The sequence below is a fragment of the Vigna unguiculata genome, chromosome 9 (genome assembly GCF_037176805.1).
Source record: "Vigna unguiculata cultivar grain cowpea cultivar isolate G323 ecotype 2 chromosome 9, ASM3717680v1, whole genome shotgun sequence".
In the NCBI taxonomy this organism is placed as follows: domain Eukaryota; kingdom Viridiplantae; phylum Streptophyta; class Magnoliopsida; order Fabales; family Fabaceae; genus Vigna; species Vigna unguiculata.
Window position 1 is genome coordinate 37,920,652 of NC_140800.1, and position 24,244 is coordinate 37,944,895.

Consider the following 24,244-nt stretch of genomic DNA (forward strand, 5'->3'; position numbering starts at 1 on the left):
ACCATCAAGGAATGGTACGTGGGAGAGAAACGTGTGTAAAATGAATAAACTTCTAGAAAATTAGTTTCCTAAAAACTGAATAATACAGTTTAAGAGCTACCTATACGCTGATTACTTTCTTCTCAACTTTATCACTACCCAGGGCTTAGAGCAAAAGCTAATTTTTTTTTTTTTCTAATGAATTAAAAACATGTTGCGAATTAGGAATGGGATGTTATACAAAGCCATCCCTCAGTCTAAGGTACAAGATAAAGAGTACCAGAAAATGTGTTGGTCCTAAAGAGTACCAGAAAACAAAAAACCTTGAGCAGATCTACAACGATGATCTAAACACTGAAATATTATTTTGTGAACCCTATAAGTTTCCACAGAGCAAGTGGGAGGTTTTGTTTGAAGTTTAATGAGTAAATTAATGATGGCTTATCTAAGAGACATTAGGAAGTGTTTGAAATATGCAGCAAAATCCTAAACCACGATAGAGGAAAATGGCTGCTTATAAGTTAAAACAAGTCCTGTATTTTCATCGTGAGTAGTTAGATTTGATTCCTTTTCCATTAAGAAGTTGACTGGTAAGGCTTGAGGAACAGAAATAAAAAAATATAGCTAAGTTTACAAAGTCTTCGCAATGAAACTGATGTACAACACATGTCAATGCAGCACTAGTGGCATTGTGATTAATCTAATGGTACCTTTTTGGAGTATGCCTTGTCAAAGGCACTTGAATAATTCGATTGGTTGAGGTCAAGTTTGGCATGATTGTCAAAGTAAGAAAGAAAATCACAATGTGGTTAGGTTTGTTCTCCTCCATACTCTCCTAATTTTTAAGTGTAGGGAAAATTTTCACCACCTAATCCTACCCCATGCGTTGTGTGTCACTTAAAGATTCTTATGTCATTGCAATTATGTTAATTTAAATAAGATTTTTAACGTCTAAACTAAGCATGCTGTTTGATTGATGGGGATAATGCATATACAAACATAGGCAATTATTGCATACTAAAATACTGGTAAGGCCTGGGAAGCTATGTCTGTCTTGCGAGTGGCAACATCAATCAAGAAAATGATGTCATCAAGGTAGTTGGAACAATCATATTCATAATAACCACATTAATTCTCGTAGTTATGTACTACTATTGTACATTTATACTGACATACAAGTGTGTAAATTGAGTCATTGGCCTTCATAGGAATCTGTCATCAAAATTTCGAAAACTGTTTCTCTTGGAAGTGAACATAGAATACTCGTTTGAATACTTCTTCTGAATCAGAATATATAAAATAAAATTTGATTTCTTCAAGTTATGAACATTTTAATTTCTTCGGTATAGAGGATAAATATATAAGAAAAGATATTTACAGATACGTTAGTTGGTTCGTATAGTTAAACTAGTTTTTAACTCTCAAGTATAGTACCAACTCTTCTCAATATATTTACTTCAAAAAACCCAACATATTTTTAAATTACTGTTCACATAATCAATTGACAAATGGCGTGTTTTTTTATTAATTATTTACCGGTCTGCTTCGAAACAAATCGTGCCATGCTTTTTTCTTTTTGTTGTTATTAATCTATTTTGCACGATTTGATTTTGTCACAAAATCGATATATTCCGTGTTATATTCTGAACGTTCTTGCGTTTTTGCGTAATAGTATTGAGAGTCACTTTTTGACAATTCTAAACCTTAATCCTTACAAGAGAGGGAAAAAAACAAATTCTGAGTATTTCAATCCCTTTTACAAGGAGGGTTTCTAAAGAAAACCTGTGCTATGATATAAAGATTTAAAGGGTCTTAAAGAAGCACCAAATACAATAAAATATAAGAGCTATTAAGTAAAATCCAAAAGCATAATAAATACAAAAGTGAACATATCCTTCATTGATGTTTGAATGATGCACAAGAATAGCTCATTTCATAGGGAAATGTAAATTATTTCTACCTTGCATTATCTTCATTTCTTTTTATCTAAATTTTTAAATCAAGAACACAAAATAACTGTCCTCTTTCCTATATTAAAAAACAAACAAAATAACAATAATATAAATCAAGAACATAAAATTAGGTAACTTACCCAAAAAAAAAATTAAATGTTCCATAAAATATGAAAAGAAAGAAGTAGAAATTTGAATGACCCAGCCACTCAAAGTCTAATGTTATTTATTATATAAATGAGAACAACTAGTATTTGGAGAATAACTGTTAAAAATATTTAAAAAGGCTACGCTAATAAAAGGATTAATAAAGATTGTGATGGCTTCTCGTGTTTACTAGATTTATTTAGTTGAAAATGATGATTAGTATAAGATGGTGAGCAAAGTCTTAGGTGGAGAATTGATAAAACAATTCATCCACACCGATATATGTAGATAAAATCTGTCAAAAGATTCATCTTAGTTTAAACGTACCTACTACCCATGGATGCATGATTTTTTAACAAGTACAAGGCAGGTTTTATATTTCCCTTTTATGTAAACATTGCATAGAATAGAAAATCATCAAATTTCTACTAACTTTATTGTTATTTGGAGAAGTAGATGAAGAATTTTACTAATATCTTTTATTGGTAAAGAAATACTATAAGAAAATTATTAATATGAAACTAATTTCAATGACAAAAAATAGTTAGTCACTATAATTACTAATTTAGATACCAATTTATAAAATAAAAAATTACTGGTTACTTAAATAGTCACTATTATAAATAAGGTTTAAATACCTTTTTCGTCCTCATTTTTGTAGTATTTGTTGCAGATGATCCTCATTTTGACAAAATGTTTAAAATGGTCCTCATTTTTACTGAATGTTTAAAATGGTCCTCATGTTCGCAATTCGTGTTTTATTTGGTCCTTTTCTGTGACGTCGTTCAAATCAGTAACGAAGCATTGTACAAGTGCCACTGTTTGTATTACGTTGCATCGGGGTGTGTTACGTGTACTGTACATGTGTGGTAATTTAGAAATCATGCAGAATATCACAACAATCCAAGCACAAACAAACCCCAAAATAGAATTACGAAAACCCTAACCCACGAGCAAACACAACCCAGAAAACCCTAAACCCACTTACCTTGTTGATGATCATTAACTGGAAAATTGAAATGAAGAGCGCGACTGCAATCCAACGATGAAATGACAAATATTAGTTGCTTCCTCTGCAAATCCGAGCTCAAGAAAGACGAAGATGAAGAAATCGCCTCCAACGATGAAGAGCGTGACTGCAATCCAACAAGCCCTAATTGCAAAATTTCCCCCAAATTAAAAAGTTAACGTTAATTAGCCATTTGTACAGTACACGTAACACACTCCCAATGCAACGTCATGCAAACAGTGTCACATGTAAAGTGTTCCGTTACTGATTTACACGGCGTCACAGAAAATGACCAAACAAAATAAGAATTGCGAAAATGAGGACCATTTTAAACATTCAGTCAAAATGAGGACCATTTTAAACATTCTGTTAAAATGAGGACTATCCACAACAAAAACTACGAAAATGAGGACGAAAAAGGTATTTAAGCCTATAAATAAAAACTTATAATTGGTCACTAATTAATTAGAGACCAATTTAGAAACTAAATCATTTTGGTAGCTAAAATCTATATAGCTAATTTTTAATGACCAATTTTTTACTTTAGTAATTATAGTCAATTACAGTCATGGTAGCTAATTTTAAAGACCAATTTAATGATTAATTATAATTTTTTATTCATAATAATAACTATTTTAGTAATCGATAATTTTTAGTCTTGTAAATTAATATCTAAATCGGTTACTATAGTTACTAATCATTATTGATCACTCTATTTAAAAGTTGTCTTGTAGTAAAAATATATTTCTATATTAAAATATTTGAAGTGTTTTAATGAACTTACAAAATATTTATACAAGGAGTATACTGTTGCACGTTAATACAAAAATAAGTTATTTGACTATCAAATTTATCAAATTAACTATCAAAATAAATCAGTCGTAATTTATAACCAAAATAACCATTTAATGGTAATTGTTGCACTGTTTATACTGTTGAATTACTCAATTTTTTGTTACCGAATTAGTGACTTAAAATTAGCAGTACTTTTTTGTTATTAAATTGTCTCTTATATTTAGGTAACCAAACGCTCAGTGACAAAATAAAATATTGGTTGCTAATTGTTTTGTTACTAGATTTTTATTACCATATAATTTAGGTTGAAAAATATATTAATGATCAATTTTAATTGTTTAGTGACCAAAAAGTATATTAGTTTGATCGCTAAATAATTTCTTTTTCTTCATGCTCCTATACTATGCACAAAAATAACTCATTAAAAGAAGAGAATATATAGAAAGATTTTCTATTTGCATTCAAATTGAGTGGTTATTATGAGTATTATTTAAGCTTGTTTCGATATTGATGGAAGTTTTTTGAATATGTAAATATGATAATGGATAAGAATAATATTTAATTTTTTAGATTTAGTATGAGACAAGGATATGTTTATACATATCCATCTCGTCTCCATCTTCATCTCTTTTTCGGTATTCACTTTATTCTCGTAGTCATTTCATTTTAAATGACTAAATACTTTTAATTTTTTCTAAAAAAATCGTATTAACTTTTCATTAGTCATTAGTTTATAACTTATTTCTAAGACACATTTATTCTAGATAATTATTTAACATTTTCTCCAATTTTTATTTTATATTTATATAATTTATTTCTTTAGAGAAAAAAAACCGTATCTTTTTATATTAAATTCGTGATAACATGAATGGAAATAAAATATATATATTTCAATTCATGTTAAAAAATGACTATATTCGTATCTATTATATAAAAAATTCCATTCATTTTTTAATATGAATGGAAATTTTATATATATATATATATAATACCGATTGAAGATAAGATAGTCAAAACACTTATCCTACTTCAGTGTAATTTCTAAGTCGAACCTCAACCTTTTTAACAAAAGAGTATTGCCATGCCCGTTATATATTTATTAATTCAAGAGAATAATAATTTATTTGCATAATTTAAAATATTTAAAAAAATGACATATTTGAACGAGAAAATTGAAAAAAAAAAATCAAATTGAAGAATTTTAATAAAGTATTTTAAATAAAAAAATCGTAGAATTTGAAATTTCCACAAAATGAAGAAAATTGAAATTCTTCAAATTGGTGGAATTGCTCATTGGTTAGAACAAAAATGTCCACAAATCTAAAAAGTCGACTTATATCGACCTTCACTTCGAATTGAAGGTCGAATCGAGTTAGATTGGGTCTAGTTTTAGCTGAGTTGACCCAAGTCCTAGGTTTAACCAAGTTGGCTCAGACCCTAAGTCAAAATGTGTCGACTCGGGCCACGGTCGATATGAATCGGCTTGAGCGAAAATTGATTTGAATCGAGTCAACTCAAGCCAAATCAATTTGAATTGATTGAAATCGAATCGGTTCAAATCGGCCAAGGTTGAATCAATTTGAATAAGCCCAAATGAACCAACTGTGGTCGAATAAGCTCGAATCGACTTGAACCAAAAATCGAGACGAGTATTTCCAAATTAAAAATCAAACTAAGTTAAGTTAAACTTAGTGATAAATTTGAGTTGACAAAATATAAATTAAATTATTTTTTTTCAAACTAGAAAATTGAGATTTAAGATATTTTAATTATTCTGTCAAAACATCTCATAAATAAAAGAAAATTAAATTACAAATAATTCAGTTATTAAATATTTGATTTATTGTAATCGTTGAAATCCTTAATAAAAAATACCTAATCCAAATACAAGTTAAGAGTTTCAATGAATACTTGTCAGATTTGTGATAATCCAACCTTAAAATAACTAATGGTGCCTCCAATGTGTAAATAGGAGAGCTGAAGATTGGGATAAAAAGGGGAAAAAAAAGGAAAAGGGATAAACTACAAATGACACGATTTGCTTTGTGTTTTATAAATATGCTTTCATTCATATATATATATATATATATATATATATATATATATATATATATATATTACTTCATTTCAATAAGCGAGGTTAAACTGACATTATTCGAATAATTTTTTTTTCACCAAACCCACACAATCTTTACAATATTTTATTTATTTATTTATTTTAAAATTAAACTTTATGTTAGTTTGACTGACAATATTATTTAATTATTAAATAAAAAATATAATGTTTCTGTCCACTTTGATGTTGCCACCATCGACCCTATATATGAACTTTTTTTTTATTATTATTATTTATTTTAACAATTGTTAAAATCAATTTTGAACGTGTTTACCCGACTAAATATTTTGCAATTAATTCAGCGTTATATTAGAATCAGCTTGACTAACTCCAATAATATTTCCTTTATTTCCTTCATAACCGATACAATTTTACGGTATAGTATAGCCACTGTGAATATTCTTTTAAGTGGTGGTAAATCTAGTTCATTCCTTTCTAAAAAATTCCAAAAGACAACGCATCACTTGTCGGTGAATTCATCGTAAACATTCTTATAATGGTGGTAAATCTTCGTGTTCATTCCCTTACAAAAGAAGTTATAAAAAATAACTGAAACCACTTGTCAGTGTCTTTCCCTTATGAAAAATTCCAACATATATGTATTCTCATTTTTTGACCTAATTACAATACACATTGTCGTTGCTTTGCAATCTCGTTGCGTTCACTATAATTGTGGTCCTGGTTGGCACATCTTAACATCTGTAGCCATGTGACTGGGTTTTTTGAGATATGAAACACACAAACTCGTTCTGAGTACATTGCCCAGAACAATGAGGTTAACTAGCTCATATATATTCACAACATGAAGTTTTTTTTTACATAGTTAATTAATATGACAAAAGTAAGTAAAAAATAAATAAAAGTATTATAATGAAGTTTTGAAAATAAAACAACCTTAGGAGGGTCAAAGTTTGTTAAGGAAAAAGTAATCTGACATAAAGTTTTTGATTTGAGTCCCATGATAAAACATAATGCGATTATTTTTTTGATGGGAATGGAAAGGAAAAACCCTTTGGAGAGCTGAAAGGGGCATTGTAGTACAAAACACGTACAGTTTTTGATGTTACCATGCAAGTACTGAAACTCATAGACTCATGTAAGAAGACGCGACATTCTCTCACCACTCTATCTTTATCTCCAATAATTCATCTTTAGAAATTGCGTGTCTGCAGGGAAAGGGATTGGGTTTTTATTCTTCCTTTTTTTGTTTTAGTGCCCACAAAACACATGCTCCATAGTTTCATAGTAGACCTTGCCGTGGGAAGGGCCACATCACATGCATGTGCGTCACTGTTAATTATCTCGTACGAAACAATTTCTATTTATTTATTTATTTATGATTCTTAATTCTATATTTTATCTTAATTATATTATCATCCATTAAATTTGTATCATATATTATATATATTATTATAACACGTTTTCTATCTATTTCTATCCCATCATTCACTTTATCTTATGCTTTTTTTTTTCATTGCCTCCTCACATGTTGATACAAATTTTGTATAAACTTATTATAAAAGTAGATTCTCTTTCAGTCGAATCTCAAGAGATGGTTGAAATGGTTCTCGTATTAATTTTGTATATATACGGTAACCAATGATAATAAATAAAACAAACTATCATTAACACAATGATCAAATTCAAAATTATACTATAATTTTTGTATGCTAATTTTTTTTTCCGATGAAGATTGATGTATAAAGCCTTAAACATTTCAATAATAGTGATACTTCATGGTTTATTATTATTTAAACACATCAAAAGAAGTGCATAAAAGTAAAGTGAAAAAAATAGGTGGAAACTACGATCAAATCAAACAAACTTAAAACAAAGCATAATACTTCTATTTAAAAAAAAAAACACACAATTAATAACTTAAAGGAAAGCATACTACTTTTATTTTTGAGAAAATCACAATTAATCAAGTTTAGAATATAAGTTTCATCAATATTATAATTAGTTAGTAAGTTCACATTAAATATTATTCTTTTAAAAAAAATAATAAAAAACGTGCGATATACGAGTTATTAATTCATATGAAAGATACATCATCTCATATTCAAAATCTTAAGAAAATAAATTTATAAAATATTTATTTTAAATTGTTGAATTTTTTATTTTTACTTAACGTTGAACTCAAACTCACATTAAAAGTAGTAAAAAAATAAGAAACTTCCCTAAAAATGATAAGCTTGTTTACATACACTGATCATAAAAATTGTTTGTCCTTCAAATATGTATTTATTATCACACCTAAGTGCATTCCTCATATATCTTTCAACATATACTATATGTATCATCAATATGTTGTAACAAGACTGAAAGAGTAAGATTAACAACAATCAGATACTAATGAAAAATATTACGAAATTAGTTAAATGACACTCTATAAGTGAAACAAAACTTTATTTTTCAAAACTAACTTATAAGATATATAATATTTATACTTACTAATATATTATATTTTAATTATATTTCTAGTTAATATAAATATGGAAATTGTATAATATTATAATCTGAGATGAGGAAATTAAGTAGTTGTAGAAGATCCATAATGAGTGCAGAATATAGAGGTAAAAGGGTGGAATTAAGCCTCGTTAATAAATTTATCTTTACAGATGGAGAGTTTGGACTTTGTATAACAGTTGTGTCTAACATGAAGAGATATGTGTGAGGTGATTGCAGCTCTGCATCTTCAACTTCATCATTGTTCCAATTGGTTTCCTTCTTAGATAACAAATACTTTGTTTACCGCGCCGTTGTCTCTTCCTCAGGGACTCGATCTCTGCACCCTCATCAAATCACATCACATTTGCACAAACACAACACAACCATTCCACAACCACCATCGCATTATTGCTTCTTCTTACACAAACAACAACTCTTCTATTTAATCATTCCTTAACTATATATACATATATTTTAATTTTAGTTTTCTTATGGACAAGGTTAGTTATTAGTATTTATTAGTGAAAGAGTCCTCTTTCACTTTTTTATATCTTTAAATTGTTATGAGAGAGTGGAATCCATAATCTCTCTTACTATTATTTCTAACTTTTATCATTAAATCAATCTTTTAATTTTTAATATCTTTTTGTTGGATATGTTTCTCTTGTTTTGATATAGGTGTAAGAACATATTTGTAACTGTGTGACCTCTGGTTTTGATACATGATCACGTGTCATAATCATTATTATCTTTCCGTTTGCATTATTTAACGGTTGCATTATCATTATTGGTTGTGACCTCTCTGGTTTTGATATTATGATCATTAATATCAGTGAAAGATAATCCATGAGTAGTGTTGGTTTATATGTTAACATGATAGAAGATGTGACAAATATATGTAATCAGGATGGAAAAGAACTTTGATTAGAATAGAAAAATGTTGTCGTATAAAAACTTGTTGAAAGATTACTAAAATTAGTTTTTTGTTTTATTCTATTTACATAATTTACAATATTTGAGACATAGAAGGGTTTTATTAGGAAAATACAAACACCAATGAGACATGAGTCTAACTACATAAGATATTGACATCACTCTCAACCCAAAATCTTAAAATAATGAGTTTGAGTCTTTATCTTTACATAATGTTCGATTTTTTTTTTTTAACTAATGTAAAATTTAGACTCACACTTGAATTTTTAACAAAATCGACTCAAACTCAAAAAGTACTTAGTGATTTTTTTATTTATAAAATAGTAAAAAAAAAATCCAAATAAAAGCTAATGGACAAATATTTAACCAGCTAGAGTAGTTTATTATTCAGACCTAAAAAATGAGGTACAGAATGAGTTCATATTTTTCTCCCTTTCACAACTGCACATAGGACGGAGGTCCCTCTTTGATGGAGTTTTCTTATCGACACGTTGTAGTGTAATAATATGAAGGAGAAGATGGTCACACACTGTACCCTCACCCGTTGTACATTATACACGTGATGGGTTTGACCAACATAAAATTGTAATTTCCCTTTCAGAGAAGAAGAAACAAACAACGTATTTTAATCTCATACTTCATTTTATAACTTTCCTTATAAATATCATATTTTCATCCAACATATTCTCATGAATCTTCTATCACTCTGTTAATTACAGAACTCACTTTACTAACAAAACAGAAAACTGGTAAAAAAAATTAAAAAATATTTTGGATCTGGATATTCATTAATGCACGCTTCATGGAGTAAGGGTGGCTTAGTATTAATGTTTGGAGATACATGTTATATAGTGTTTTATTACTTTGTCTCTTTTAGAGTTTCTTTGAGTGAATTTTTATAGTATGTTATATTGTATAGTTAATTGATTTTTTTTTTCTTTCATATCAAACATATTCACAATACATTTCTATTATTTTTTATTTATTTTTTACTTTTTTTTAAATATAAATAATTTTACCTTTCATTATTTTTTCCCTTATTTATTTATTTTTCTTTTCCAATCTAAACAAGATTTTAGAACAATGGAATGGACAGTGGAAAAGGTCATTTGCACATATTTTAAACCTTTTATTTTTCTTTTCTTCTATCTAATTGTAATTCTTACATTTTAACAATAGTTTCCCTTTTAATTTTGAGGGAGTTAAAAAGACAAAAAATATACCTCTCTATTCTTATTTAGTATGGATTCTGACTAGGGATGTCAAAAAAGTTTATACCCGTGGGTATCTGCAGATAAAATTCACAACAAGTAAAAAATGAATATTGTAAATAGATATTCGCGGATAATGGGTACGAGTATTTTTAATACCCACATGTTAACGGGGCGGATACGGATATCATAGTATTCGTACCCGTAGATACTCATATCTGCTATACTCTAATTTAAATTAAAAAAATAAAAAATATATGATTAAAATATTAACATATTTATTTTGAATGAGTTATTTTTTTATCATTTAGTTTTTTAAAAAAATTCATCTCTTTGTAGACTGTCATTCAATACTATTTAGATGAGTTATTTGGACTTTGTTTAAAACTTATGAATGCTATGTATTGTATTTTATTTGAATTTATGATTAAAATATGTTGTTAAATATTTATTTTTATTTTTTTTTTGTAAATACCCGCGAGTACCCGTGGATAGTAAAAAATTATGTTGGTACCCACATAACGGATACCCGACGAATATGAATACGGGTACAGGACAGCGGGTAGGATACGAAGGAGTTACCACCCGCACTCTATCCACTCCGTTGACATCCCTAATTTTAACCAAATTTATTACCAAAATCAAATTTAACACTAATAATTTGCAAAGAAAAATTATTTAAATTTTAACACAGTGCAGAAACAACAAACAACAACACGTATTGAATACCCAAATAATATAATGAAATAAATGTAGTGGCTATTTTGCAATTAGATCAAACTTTGTAACAACAGTTGTTATTTTAACTGTTGTTATATACCATAAATTGAGAAACAATGACGATTTGCCTAAATATCGTCGTTAAAATTGTAAAAATGACAACGATTTGTTGTGAAACCATTGTTATAAGATTTTTAACAGCTAAATAACGATGATTTATTTGAAAAATCGTTGTGAAAAACATAGAAAGAAAAAGAGTAACATTAATTATATTTATGTATTTAATAAAAATGAGAGAAAGAGAATCAATTAAGAGAGAAGACGTCATGCATATCAGAACATCAGAACATGTAATGTGAAAGATAACATAAACGAATATAATTGTATCGCTATCTTGTGATATAAAGTTATTTTCAATTATCAATTATTTTCAATTACTGATAAATGATTTTTATAAAAATATTGAGATTTAATTATATATAAAGATGAAAGAGAAATTTTTAAATAAATAAGCCATTGCGAATAAAGATAAAAAAGAATTAAATTCCAATGCGTTACATATTTAATTAGTTATATTATAGTAGCCATGAAATGAGAATTAGTGAAAGAATAAAAAAGAGAGGGAATATATTTAATTAACATGGTAAAAATGAAACGGATTTTAGTTAAAATATTTTACTGTTAAGCAATTTAAGTAATCGTAACGAAGAATATTTGTTTGGAAACGTGGTTTTGAAATTTAAATTGCGAAATATAAAAAGGCAGAAATAGAAAGTTGGAAGTAACAGATGTTTGTGAATGGAATCTGAGTGAAGAGGATGAGAGGCCCACCAGAAGCGGAAAAGGCCTAAACTGAATAATCGACTTATCCATTATATCTTATAACTTATATCTTTCACTTTTGTCCTCTTCTCGGGTCACTTCTTCCAAACACGCCTTAGCTTAAGACGCAAATCCCAAGTTGAGGTATCAAAATTAAAAACTAAAATGGAAGAGAAATAAAATGAAAAGAGACCCCAACTAGGAAATGGAAAATGACCTTAGAATCAGATACGACTTATCAGTGATATATTCATCAAAAAGCCCTTTCACATATATTCTAAAATCTAAACCCCAAACAAATTCAATCAACAATAATACTTAATTTAACTACCATATTTAAATACACAAAGAACATAGATTTTTTTTTATATGCTAAAATATATAAAATGAACACATTTAATATAATTTAAAAGTACAATAAATAAAATATTTCAAACATATAAGCTATATTTTAAATTTATGATAAACAGTTTAATTAAAATATTATATTTAATAATTTAAAATATTTAATTTTCATTTAAAAATAAAGATGAAAATAATAAAATGAAAGAGATAAAAGAATTAATGCCTCGTCATTTATAAATGGATAAATTTGACAAACCGATTACGTTGTAGTAAAATAGTGATGAAATGGTATTAAATTCCAGTTAGCTAAAGGTATCCTTCGCTACTATGTTAGGAAATAATATTTATTGAGAAAAAACATTGTATTTAATTATCATTTTGTGGAAAAAATTGTCAGGCCAACCATAATTTAGATTGGTCTTTTATACAATGAGGAAAATCCCGTAGTAAGACACAAAATTTGATATAATATGACTTATTTAAAACAAGAGTTAAATTGAAATTAAGAAATAGAGCTCAGAAATTATTTCAACTAAACAAAAAAAAGTTAAATATAAAAGAATTTTTTTATTTTAAAACTATTATTTTTTTAAATTAATGACGTGAAAATTAATCATATATATAGACATAAATTCACTGTTTTAGAAAATAAGTTTAACTAATAAACCATTATTAAATAATACTTATATATAACTTTGGATTTCAAAATATAATGTGAGTGAAATCTATTTCGAAAACAATTGTACAGAGGAAATATTTTTCAAAGAAAATTACTATTTATTAATTTTTTACAATAATTAAGTTTAAACAGTATTAATTTAATTTATGGTTAAATAATAATAATATAAACTATTTCTAATATCACATTAAAATCAAGACATTATATATATATATATATATATATATATATATATATATATATATATATATATCCGAGACATATATCAAATCAAGATTCACATACAACAAAATTGAACAGACAAAGAATAAAGCCCGTGAAATGCGGGTTTGACATTTTTATTGCGGGACACCATCAAACAACATTTGACAACAAATTATTTTTTAAACAATATTTGATAATAATATAATTTTCCGATGAATATCAATTTTTTTTATGCCCATTTTGGTACATATTCAATCATAATATGTTATATTTTTTAGTTAATAAAGATCATACTTCGTAGATAGTGGTTGTGACAACTAATTTTGTTAGGACTTAAGTATAATCAAATATTATTTCGTAATAATAATGTTAAAGTAAAAGTATCTAGTTTGTTCATTAGGGGTGTCAAAGTGAGTCAATATAGCTCATACGGGTTGGTTCACTACAGATTGAGTTACAAAATGAATCAGTTCAATTTAGCTCACTTTTTGGTTAATTAGGACTTTTGCAAACGGATTCGACCAGTCACGGGTTGGTGGATTGGTTCACTTATGAATGTTTTTTTTTTAATTTATTTTATATATTTATTGTATTACAATGAAAGTAGATTAACTCTTTAGTTTTTATAATAGTGGAATCAAAGTTTTCATCTAATTATTGAAATATTATTATAAAGATAGTAGTTAAAAATTAAAATATCAACGTATGTAATTTGACAAATAAATAAATTAAATATTCAAACTATTTAAATATATTGAACAACATTCTAGTATTTCAAGGTAAATTAAAAAGATTAAAGTTTACTTGTGTATATGAATAGGGAGTAAGAAATTTTTACAGGAGGAGAGAGAAAGAAAGGAGAGGAAGTTAGGAAAAATGTTGAGTCAAGATACATTTGTATTCTTTTCCATTTTATTTAGTTATTTTATAACTATAATCATTAACTATCTCTAATCTCACTTTGTATATTTATTCACACGATTTATTTATATATTTACATTTAGTTAGGTGTTTTTAACTTCATTTTAATTGTTTATATTTATTTTTAGTTACACACATACCTTATTTATTTAATTATATTTGTCTTAAGTTATGTATTAATGATTGGTGACAGAGTTGTTGGTAGAGATTTCTGAGAGATTCATATAGAAACGCTTTTTTAACGTTTAAGTCGGTAAAAGTTTATAGAAGATATTAAGATAGGAGATAGTGATGAGCAAAATATCTAAGTGAATACTCCTTGCATAATTATCCTATAAATTTATAGGTTTTTTTGGGTATGTGGGTAATAGGGCGAAAAATAAGTTTTGTTAAAGTGTATTTATTTAATATATTGGCACATCTTAGCTATTCGGATGACTTAATGTTATATACATTCAATTTCAAGTATCTTGGGTCAGTAGGTACATAAATTCCTCAAGTTCAAAAGCCATAGGATTGAGTTAATGGATGAATAAGTTTTATCATTTGATATAAGTGGTTAATTTCAAGTTTGTATTTTCACAACCATTATTTTGAAGGTCAAAGCTTTATGCAACCTACATTGATGTTTTGCTACCCCATTATGGAAACAAGTTTATTTAATTATCATATTTTTTTTATGACATGTGTTCCATTGGTGTTATTTTCGATGCATATTAACAAGGGTTTTTCTTGCTTATCGGAACGTTATGTCATTGGATGATGACGAACCTTACAATGTTATTTCAACATACTTAAGATCAAAACATTGTCATAGTATGTGAGGATGAAAACAAGGTTCTAAACACAAATTGTGGCTATCTAAGATATTTGAAACGTTATTTCCCTTAACCTTCAATCGGGGTAATGAAAAGATTTCAGGGTTGAATCTTTGTTTCCTCCGACCTTGACTAGGGAGCTTGTTTTGATACACCCAATTTTACATCACTTAGAAATTGAGGTGAAAATCAATTTAAATACATATTTCTCCTTCAATTCTCTTAGACAAGTTTTTCAAGAATAAAATTATGTTAAAACTCCAACGTAAATAATATTGTTTCGGTACACCCAATAAGTCTCACATCACTTAGAATTCGAGGTCAAGCCTAGTTTAAATACTCATACCTCTCTCCATCCTTTGAGACGTCTTTTAAAGACAAAACCGTGACGGAACTCTACGCTACTCCAAAGTGGACAATATCTCAGAAACACGATGATTATTCCTAACAATGACTGCTAGACGAACTTGGGTCGGAATCGAAACAAATACCTTTTGGATACAACAATTTACATGTATAGGAACAATTTTAATAAATGAAACAAGTAATTTAAATTATTATTAAAAAATATAATTGTTGATAATGATATTATGTTTTTTAATGCAGATCGTGATATTACGTAACAATAAAAACATATATTTTCTAATATCAACTACTTTTTCATTAATGATTATTATTAGTTATTTTATTATTTACTTTTAATAGAATATTTCATATCGATTTGATAATAGTACGATTCGCGTTCAAACGCAAGAATCATGAAGGTGGTTTATTAATGGCAATTTAAATTTTTATTATGATTTTGTATCACAGTGATTCTGATATTGAAAAAGTTTCTGTTGTTGTAGTAATCCTTCTTCCTTTTTAAGTAACAAGTGATGCAAAGCGTCTTTATATGGATGTTTAGCAATTTAAGAGAAGAGTTGATATTTCAATTTAAGGTGGGAGAAACTTCCAAATTCCAAGAACTTTTACATAACATTTATGCATACTCACTCTTGAATATCACTAAAAACTCGACTATGTAGCTTATTAAATGTGAAATCCTATATTTTTCCATTTGATTAATCCAAAAGCTTAATAAATTGAATTAACCTATTAAAGAATTATTAATTTTCAACATCATTTAATTTTTCAACTTTCAGCTAATTTCGAATTTTCAAGGAGTTGAGTTTTTGCCAAGCATAGTCTAAAGAAAAAAAATAATATTAAAAGGTTAAAGAAATATTTGATTGCAACTAATAAATATATTAATAAATGTTTTTCAGATATCCGCCTAAAGCTTTAGAACTTAAGGCAAGTTTTACTGTTTTAAAAAATATTTAACAATTTTATGTTGACAAAAATTACAAAAACTTATCCAAATAGAACCACTGAAAAATGCTTTGATTTAATTCAAATTTTACATTAAATTTGAACTAAACCGAATCGCATTATGTTTTCAGGTAGATGACTCTTTTACGAAAAATTAAACCAAATCATTCACAATCCTCCTCCCTGAATATTAATAAAAAAAAATGGTAAAAATATTTAATGTCATAAGTAGGTCTTTGATTAGGTTTAGACTCTCTACCGAATATAAACTAAAATAATAATTGAGTAAAAGATTTTTAATGTCATGATATTTGCAATAAATTGCAATGTTCCCCATTAGCTTTCAAATTAAATACAGCAGGTCATTAATTTAAGCAACGTGTGGCAAATGGTAATCCTAACTGAAAATGAAACTAAATTTGAGTGTGTGCGTTGAAGGTGAGGGATTTGTGTGAAAAGTACAAGAGAGGAGAGACGTGGGAGATGCATTTGTTTTATTTATCGCAGAGTGAGTGCATAGGATAAGACTAAGAACAGAGAAAAAAAGAAAAAAAGAAAAAAAATCTACAGAACAAAAACTTGTGGCTGCAATTTCTCTATCAATTCATTATATCTTTCCCCATCACAGTTAATTAATCCTATTCACTTCCTCTTCCTTCCAACATATCCCTCTCACTCTGTCCATTCTGTCAAACCCTTTCGGCTTTTTCGTACAACTAGCCACTGAAAGCAACAAAATACGAATTTGTTGCAAAAACATATTATTATCACAGTAAATGCAAGTGCCCAAACTTTAAAAGTCATCAACTCAATAATCACACGTTTCCTTTACCTATTTATGGCTTAAAATCTCCCATTAAACAGGTTTGACAGAAAAGCGAGGACAAGAAGGAGAGAGAAGTTTAAGAAAAAAAGATAAGACTGGATTAACATATTGTGTTTGGTTTTCTTCAGCACCGAGGAGACAGAAAGTAAAGACAAGTTATTAGATTAGATGAGATGGTTAAAACTTGTTGAAGAGGAGGAGTGTGTGAAAGCAGTTTAAGGAAAGGTTGTAGAGATGAGAGGTGGTGGATGCAGCATAGTTTGGTTCAGAAGAGATCTGAGGGTGGAAGACAACCCTGCACTGGCGGCCGGAGTAAGAGCCGGAGCTGTGGTTGCAGTTTTCATCTGGGCACCGGAAGAAGAAGGCCAATACTACCCCGGCAGAGTCTCCAGGTGGTGGCTCAAACAAAGCTTGGTTCATCTTGATTCTTCTCTCAGGAATCTTGGCACTCGTCTCATCACTAAGCGATCCACTGATACTGTTTCTTCTCTCCTTGACCTTGTTAAATCCACTGGAGCTACTCAACTCTTTTTTAATCATTTATACGGTCAGTTTCCTCTTCTTGGATCATTTTTACTTTTTGTTTTACTTCAAATAGAATGAATGTCCAGATTCCGGGGAGTTTGCTATAGTCATTTTGGATTGTGGAAACCTAGATTACATGAATTAGGATAAATTCTTTATCCGATAGCAATGTACGGAACAGGACATCACCGTTTTTTCGACTGATTTGTTTGACCCACTTACATGGATGTCTGTGATTAGTCATCCGTACAGATTAGTTTGTCATCTTTTTGGATTTTGTTTGTCTCATGACAATCTAAAAAATACGATACAGGTAAATGGGTCAATTCTAGTTCCTTTGGTGTTTGTGAAATGTTTGTGTTTTGATGTGTTGCAGATCCCCTGTCGCTTGTAAGGGATCACCGAGCCAAAGAGGTTCTGAATTCTCAGGGCATAACAGTACGTTCCTTCAACGCGGATTTACTGTATGAACCGTGGGATGTGAATGATGTCCATGCTCGACCCTTCACAACTTTTGCTGCTTTTTGGGACAGATGTCTTACCATGCCTTATGACCCAGACTCACCTCTTCTTCCTCCTAAAAGGATAATTCCAGGTCTACTCTGTTCATTCACATTTCTTTTAATGTTCAATCGCTGCTCCATCTTCATTACTCAACATTATCTAAATCAGAGAACAAACATAACTATGCTCTCTTTACTTTCCCCTCTCTATAGATGACACCATTAATGTAACTTCTTCATGCGTTTGGATAATGTGTTTGAGTGAACTGTAGACGCCTCCAAGATAGACAAAAAGTCTTAGACTAAACTTTTGAGACTATTGACTCTAGGATCTTTAGTAGTGAGTGCTACTAGGAAAGTCATTTCCTTACTTAAATTAGTAAAATACATTCCAATCTTCTAAAAAGTGAGAATAGAAAAATTTTAACTACGTTCCTATTGGGTTTTTTTTATCAAGTTCAAAAATATCAAGAGCACTCATTTCACATTCTTTTAATTCTAATTTAATTATATATTTATATTTAATAAACCATGTTTATTAATCACGTTTTAATTTACACAATATAGAAATTAGAAGGTAATAAATAACTATAAAATTATGAAAAGTTAAAAAAAAAAAAACTTATATTTTGTGGTTCAACTTATAATTTAATTTTGCTTCTTATTTATTATTATCTTAATTTTAACTATTTAATTACCGAGATAATAATTTTGTATTATATGTATATACACATGGGATGGGAATTTAGATCCTAGCCTGCTTTAACAAGTTGGGTGAACATTATTTTATCCTACTCCAAGAAAGATTTTTCGTCAAAGTTAGACATGGTTTTACGGGTACCCACTATTTCAAATTTAATTTTTATACCTATCGATACTAATTTATATAAAAATTAAAATTGAATTTAGACATCTATTGGGAAAGACTTTTCTTTTAATTCACCTGATTTGAATCTTTTTCGATTAAAATTGGTGTGAGGCTTTCGTGTCCAAGCCAAAATTAGTGAATATTTTGGTAGTTGTTCCGAACTTGTTCTGAACATCTTGAGCTCCATATAATCCTGGGGCTGGTTATATTAAAGCCTATAAGTTAACAATTGCTTAACTTAAGCTACTTACAAGTTTTTGGAAAGAAACAAAATGATTTTACTCCTAGGGTAACATTGCAAGCATAAAAGAGTTAAAAGACTATTTCAAAGTTAACTTTAGTCTAAAAGGATGTAGGGAAACTTAAAAATGAGCTTCAAATGTTCAAAGTAGTGAGAAAAAACTTCAAATTGAGCTAAGAAACTTGCAAGAAAAAAAAAATCTTGATAGTTTGATAGAACTCAAAATTAGATTCACCGTGTTCTATGTATTAAAAGTGAATTTTAAATTAAGAATTGAACTTCAAACTTATAAGGTAAAATTTGTATCCACTTATATAGTATGAATTCGTCTTATTTTTAGTTGATATGATATCTCTAATATACTCATCATGTCAAGGCATATATCTCGAACATAGGGTTAAACATTAATGGTTGTTTGATAGCATTCTAATAGCAGGTGACGTGATAGAGGTGACGTGATAGATTAAACAAATAACAAATCTTGATAAGATAGACTTTAAATGACTTTGATATCATCTTAAAAAGTGGATTTTAAGCTTAGCTCAACCTTACAATATTGTTGTATTGTGATAGATTAAACAAATAACAAATCTTGATAAGATAGACTTTAAATGACTTTGATATCATCTTAAAAAGTGGATTTTAAGCTTAGCTCAACCTTACAATATTGTCGTGTATACAGAACCTTTCATCTTATGAATATATAATATATCCATAGCATTCAATTCTACCAAACAATGAGGACCAATTTTCCACCAATGATGCTATAATAAAATGTATGTGGTAGATGACGTGGACAATGGATGTTGTATTAAATTTTTTTTAGTGTCAAATAGAGTGCTTTGTAGGTAAGATTCTAAGTTCTCTTGAATGTTCCAACAATAATGAAACTCAATTCCATATCTTTTTCTTTTTTGCATTTGTAAAAATAAGGTATAAGGAAAAGAAAATTAATTTACTTAAGTTTTCCTTTTAGAAATAAAGGATGGATGTGAAAAAATAAAAAGGTACTTGTAAGTAACACTGTGTCCCTCTTGGAAATAGTTGTTTCCACCATTATAATATAGTACTTCGGCTTCACGAAAGGACGAAATAGTGTTTGCTCTAAGTTAAGCTACTATCTATTATCCACAAAAGTTTCTTACTTGTGATGCTAGGGATAACAATGGAACCCAACATGTGTTAATTCTCCTTACCCATCCTTCTAAATAAAAATCTACATGATTACATCTTTCATACTTGTGTGAGTATTCATGAAAATTTAGTAAAAGAGTAAAATACATGATGTTTCAGGTGATGTGTCGAGATGCCCAAGTGACACATTGGTGTTTGAAGATGAATCAGAGAAGGCAAGCAATGCACTTCTTGCGAGAGCATGGTCACCGGGGTGGAGCAATGCTAACAAGGCATTGACAGCATTCATAAATGGTCCACTGATAGAGTACTCAATAAATCGCAGAAAGGCTGACAGTGCCACAACCTCACTTCTCTCACCCCATTTGCATTTTGGTGAGCTGAGTGTGAAGAAGGTCTTCCATCTTGTCCGCATCAAACAACTTCTGTGGGCCAACGAAGGAAACAAGGCCAGTGAAGAGAGTGTGAACTTGTTCCTTAAATCTATTGGTCTCAGAGAATATTCGAGGTACATTAGTTTCAACCACCCCTACAGTCATGAAAGGCCTCTTCTGGGCCACCTTAAGTTCTTTCCTTGGGTTGTAAATGAGGCTTATTTTAAGGCATGGAGACAAGGCAGAACTGGTTACCCTTTGGTCGATGCAGGGATGAGGGAGTTGTGGGCCACTGGTTGGCTGCATGATCGGATACGTGTTGTAGTTTCCAGTTTCTTTGTCAAGGTTCTGCAGCTTCCTTGGAGATGGGGAATGAAATATTTCTGGGACACCCTCTTGGATGCAGATCTTGAAAGTGATGCTCTTGGTTGGCAATACATATCTGGCACACTCCCTGATGGTCGTCAATTTGACCGAATAGATCATCCACAGGTGTTGTGCTACTTTTGTGTCAAAGCTGCATAATTCATCTTTCTTCCTTCACCTTTTGGATTTATGATAATTTTGTTAACATTGGTTTTTAGTTATGTCCTGTTGTCAGCAATTTGAATACTGAAAATTGATAAATAGATGCACTCATTTCAGTTGTTGGATTTTGTAGTTTGAGGGCTATAAATTCGACCCAAATGGAGAATATGTACGACGGTGGCTTCCAGAACTTGCAAGGTTACCTACTGAGTGGATTCATCATCCTTGGAATGCACCAGAATTCGTGCTCCAAGCTTCTGGAATTGAGCTAGGAACCAACTATCCTCTTCCGATTGTGGGAATAGATGCAGCAAAAACTCGATTACAAGAGGCACTATCGGAAATGTGGCAACTAGAGGCTGCTTCAAGAGCTGCAATGGAAAACGGAACTGAGGAAGGACTTGGAGACTCCTCTGAATCAATCCCTGCTGCTTTTCCACAAGACATGCAAATGGAGGAAACTCATGAACCTGTTAGGAACAATCCCTTTCCTGTTGGTCGGCGTTACCTGGATCAGATGGTTCCAAGCATCACTTCCACCCTTCTCAGAATAGAAGAGGAAGAAACAACTTCTGATCTCCGAAACTCAGCAGAAGAGAGCAGCAGAGCTGAAGTGCCTATAAATGTAGATGCACAACAGAATGCAGGAGTTATATCGAACGAACGGATGTTGCAGAATGCTCACAGGAATACACAAGTACAAAACAATACTACAATGGAACTGAGAAACGTGGCCGAAGATTCTGGCGTAGAATCTTCAAGTGGTACAAGGAGAGAACGCGATGGAGGTATAGTTCCAGTATGGTCTCCCCCAGCTTCCAGTTACTCAGAACAATTTGTAGGAGATGAAAATGGTATTACAAGTGGTTCCTCGTACTTGCAAAGGCATCCTCGGTCTCACCAATTACTGAATTGTAGGCAGCTACCTCAGACCGGGTAAGATTTCAAAAGGCCAATGAAAGCATTGAACACTTTATGTTCAATATTTTCAGTTTAATGATTATGATCCCTTTTCATTCTTTTGTTGGCTCCTTGTTATCTTATCACAGTTAAATTTTGATGACAGGTAATTCATAATCATATTTAAAGCGACTAGACTAGAAGAAGAAAAATACACTATCACCTTTATGTTGAGATAAAGTGGGACGTTGAAGCCGCACAAACATAAATGAGTTAATTTCCTACACCCTTTACCAGCGGCTGAACTCCACTGTGTACGAGATTTCAATTCATACAGCAGTTCATCTGCAGTTTCTTTTGCTTTCTTGTACAATATTTGCAACTTGCTGTGTGGTATAGTGTTTGTGGCGAGGGAGAAAAAACCACCATAGGATCTTTGGTCTAATAATAAACTCAGATTTGTGCTTTCACTTAAGCCAGATATATTAATTATGATCCGAGTTTTAGTTACATCTTCTGTACCCTACATATTGTGCAGTCTCCAGCTTTATCTATTTGAGTACCTAAGAGTTTGCAAATTTGGTTCTTCTTTTTATGGTAAAGAATTTGGTTCTTCTGAATTGCATACAAAGTGTAAATGTAATGATTAATTAACAAAAGTCAACCACTGAGATCACTACAATTGCAACTGCGGAGCAATGTGATTTGCTGAGAAAAGTTATTTGTACTCTTAATTGCACTTTGACATAAGCTTCGCTCTTTCCATTTGCTGTGTGGCAAGTGGTCTGATGATAATCATCACGATATGAGTCGGGAGACACTTTATTTAACCAGCAATGATGACTTTAAACAGAACAAAAATGTTAATTACAGCTAAAGTCAGGAGATCTTTGCTTTATATATTTTTTTTCAATTGGTGAAGATACCATTATACTTTCACACAAAAAAGTATAAGGGAAATTCTTTACTACAGATTGCTTTATAAAGTACAACTTATAGCATATGGAACCTTTACTTTTTATTTTAATTTTAGAATTTATTGTTTTCTTGACATCTTTTAATATATTTTTTCTTTTGCATATTTCTTTTACACTTTCACCCCAATAACCAACCAAAATCAATTCCTATATGTTAACCTTCTCTCTTTCTTTCTTAATTAGCTATTTTCATTTTTAGAAGTTTTACGAAAGTAATCAAAAGGCATATTATATTACAATTTAAAATTATAAGATCCAAATATAAACTATATGTTAAAAATTATTATAAATTTAATTATATAAAATAATCATTTATCTTATATAATACATAAACTAAAATATGTTTGATTAAATTATTGTTACCAATGACGGATCTTGCTCAATAATGTTGGGGGAGCCAAAAAATATACTCAAAATTTATATTTTTAATTATTGTCATTAATACAATAAAAATTAATACATAATTTAATATAATTGTAACTACAAAACAAATCACACATATCTAAAATATTATTTTTTTCATATTCTTGAATTCATCAAAGAATTAAATCAAAACTAAAATTTTCAGCTATTTTTTTTAATATAAATATGAAAATCTTTCTAAAAAATTAATACGAAATTTCTCATGTAATTAGTTGAACTTTAAGAAAATGATCCTCTAATTGAACAATATGATCATTAGTATTATGCTTTAGAATATGTAAAAAATTGAATTAGTTTTATTTTCATCTTCACATGTAACTTTCCTTTTATCACTTTAAAACAATGAATCTATTATCTTATTCTTCATCAATATTTATCCCAACCTAATAATAAAAGATATTGAGAGTTCTTAAAAAAGATTAAAATCAAAAAATAAGTTATCACAATCTAATAAAAATGAGAGTTCCTAAAAAAATCTATGATAATGAAGTTACAATTAAAAATTGGTTATGAGAAAACACATCGTACA

General features: G+C 29.3%; 1 pseudogene across 1 annotated transcript; it reads left to right on the forward strand.

The window, feature by feature from the left end:
* Nucleotides 1-17,079: 17,079 nt before the first annotated feature.
* Nucleotides 17,080-22,349, forward strand: LOC114163218 (cryptochrome-1-like; annotated as a pseudogene). The gene is made up of 4 exons (XR_014984613.1): nt 17,080-17,789; nt 18,144-18,362; nt 20,673-21,379; nt 21,549-22,349. The product of XR_014984613.1 is annotated as a cryptochrome-1-like (transcript).
* Nucleotides 22,350-24,244: the final 1,895 nt, after the last annotated feature.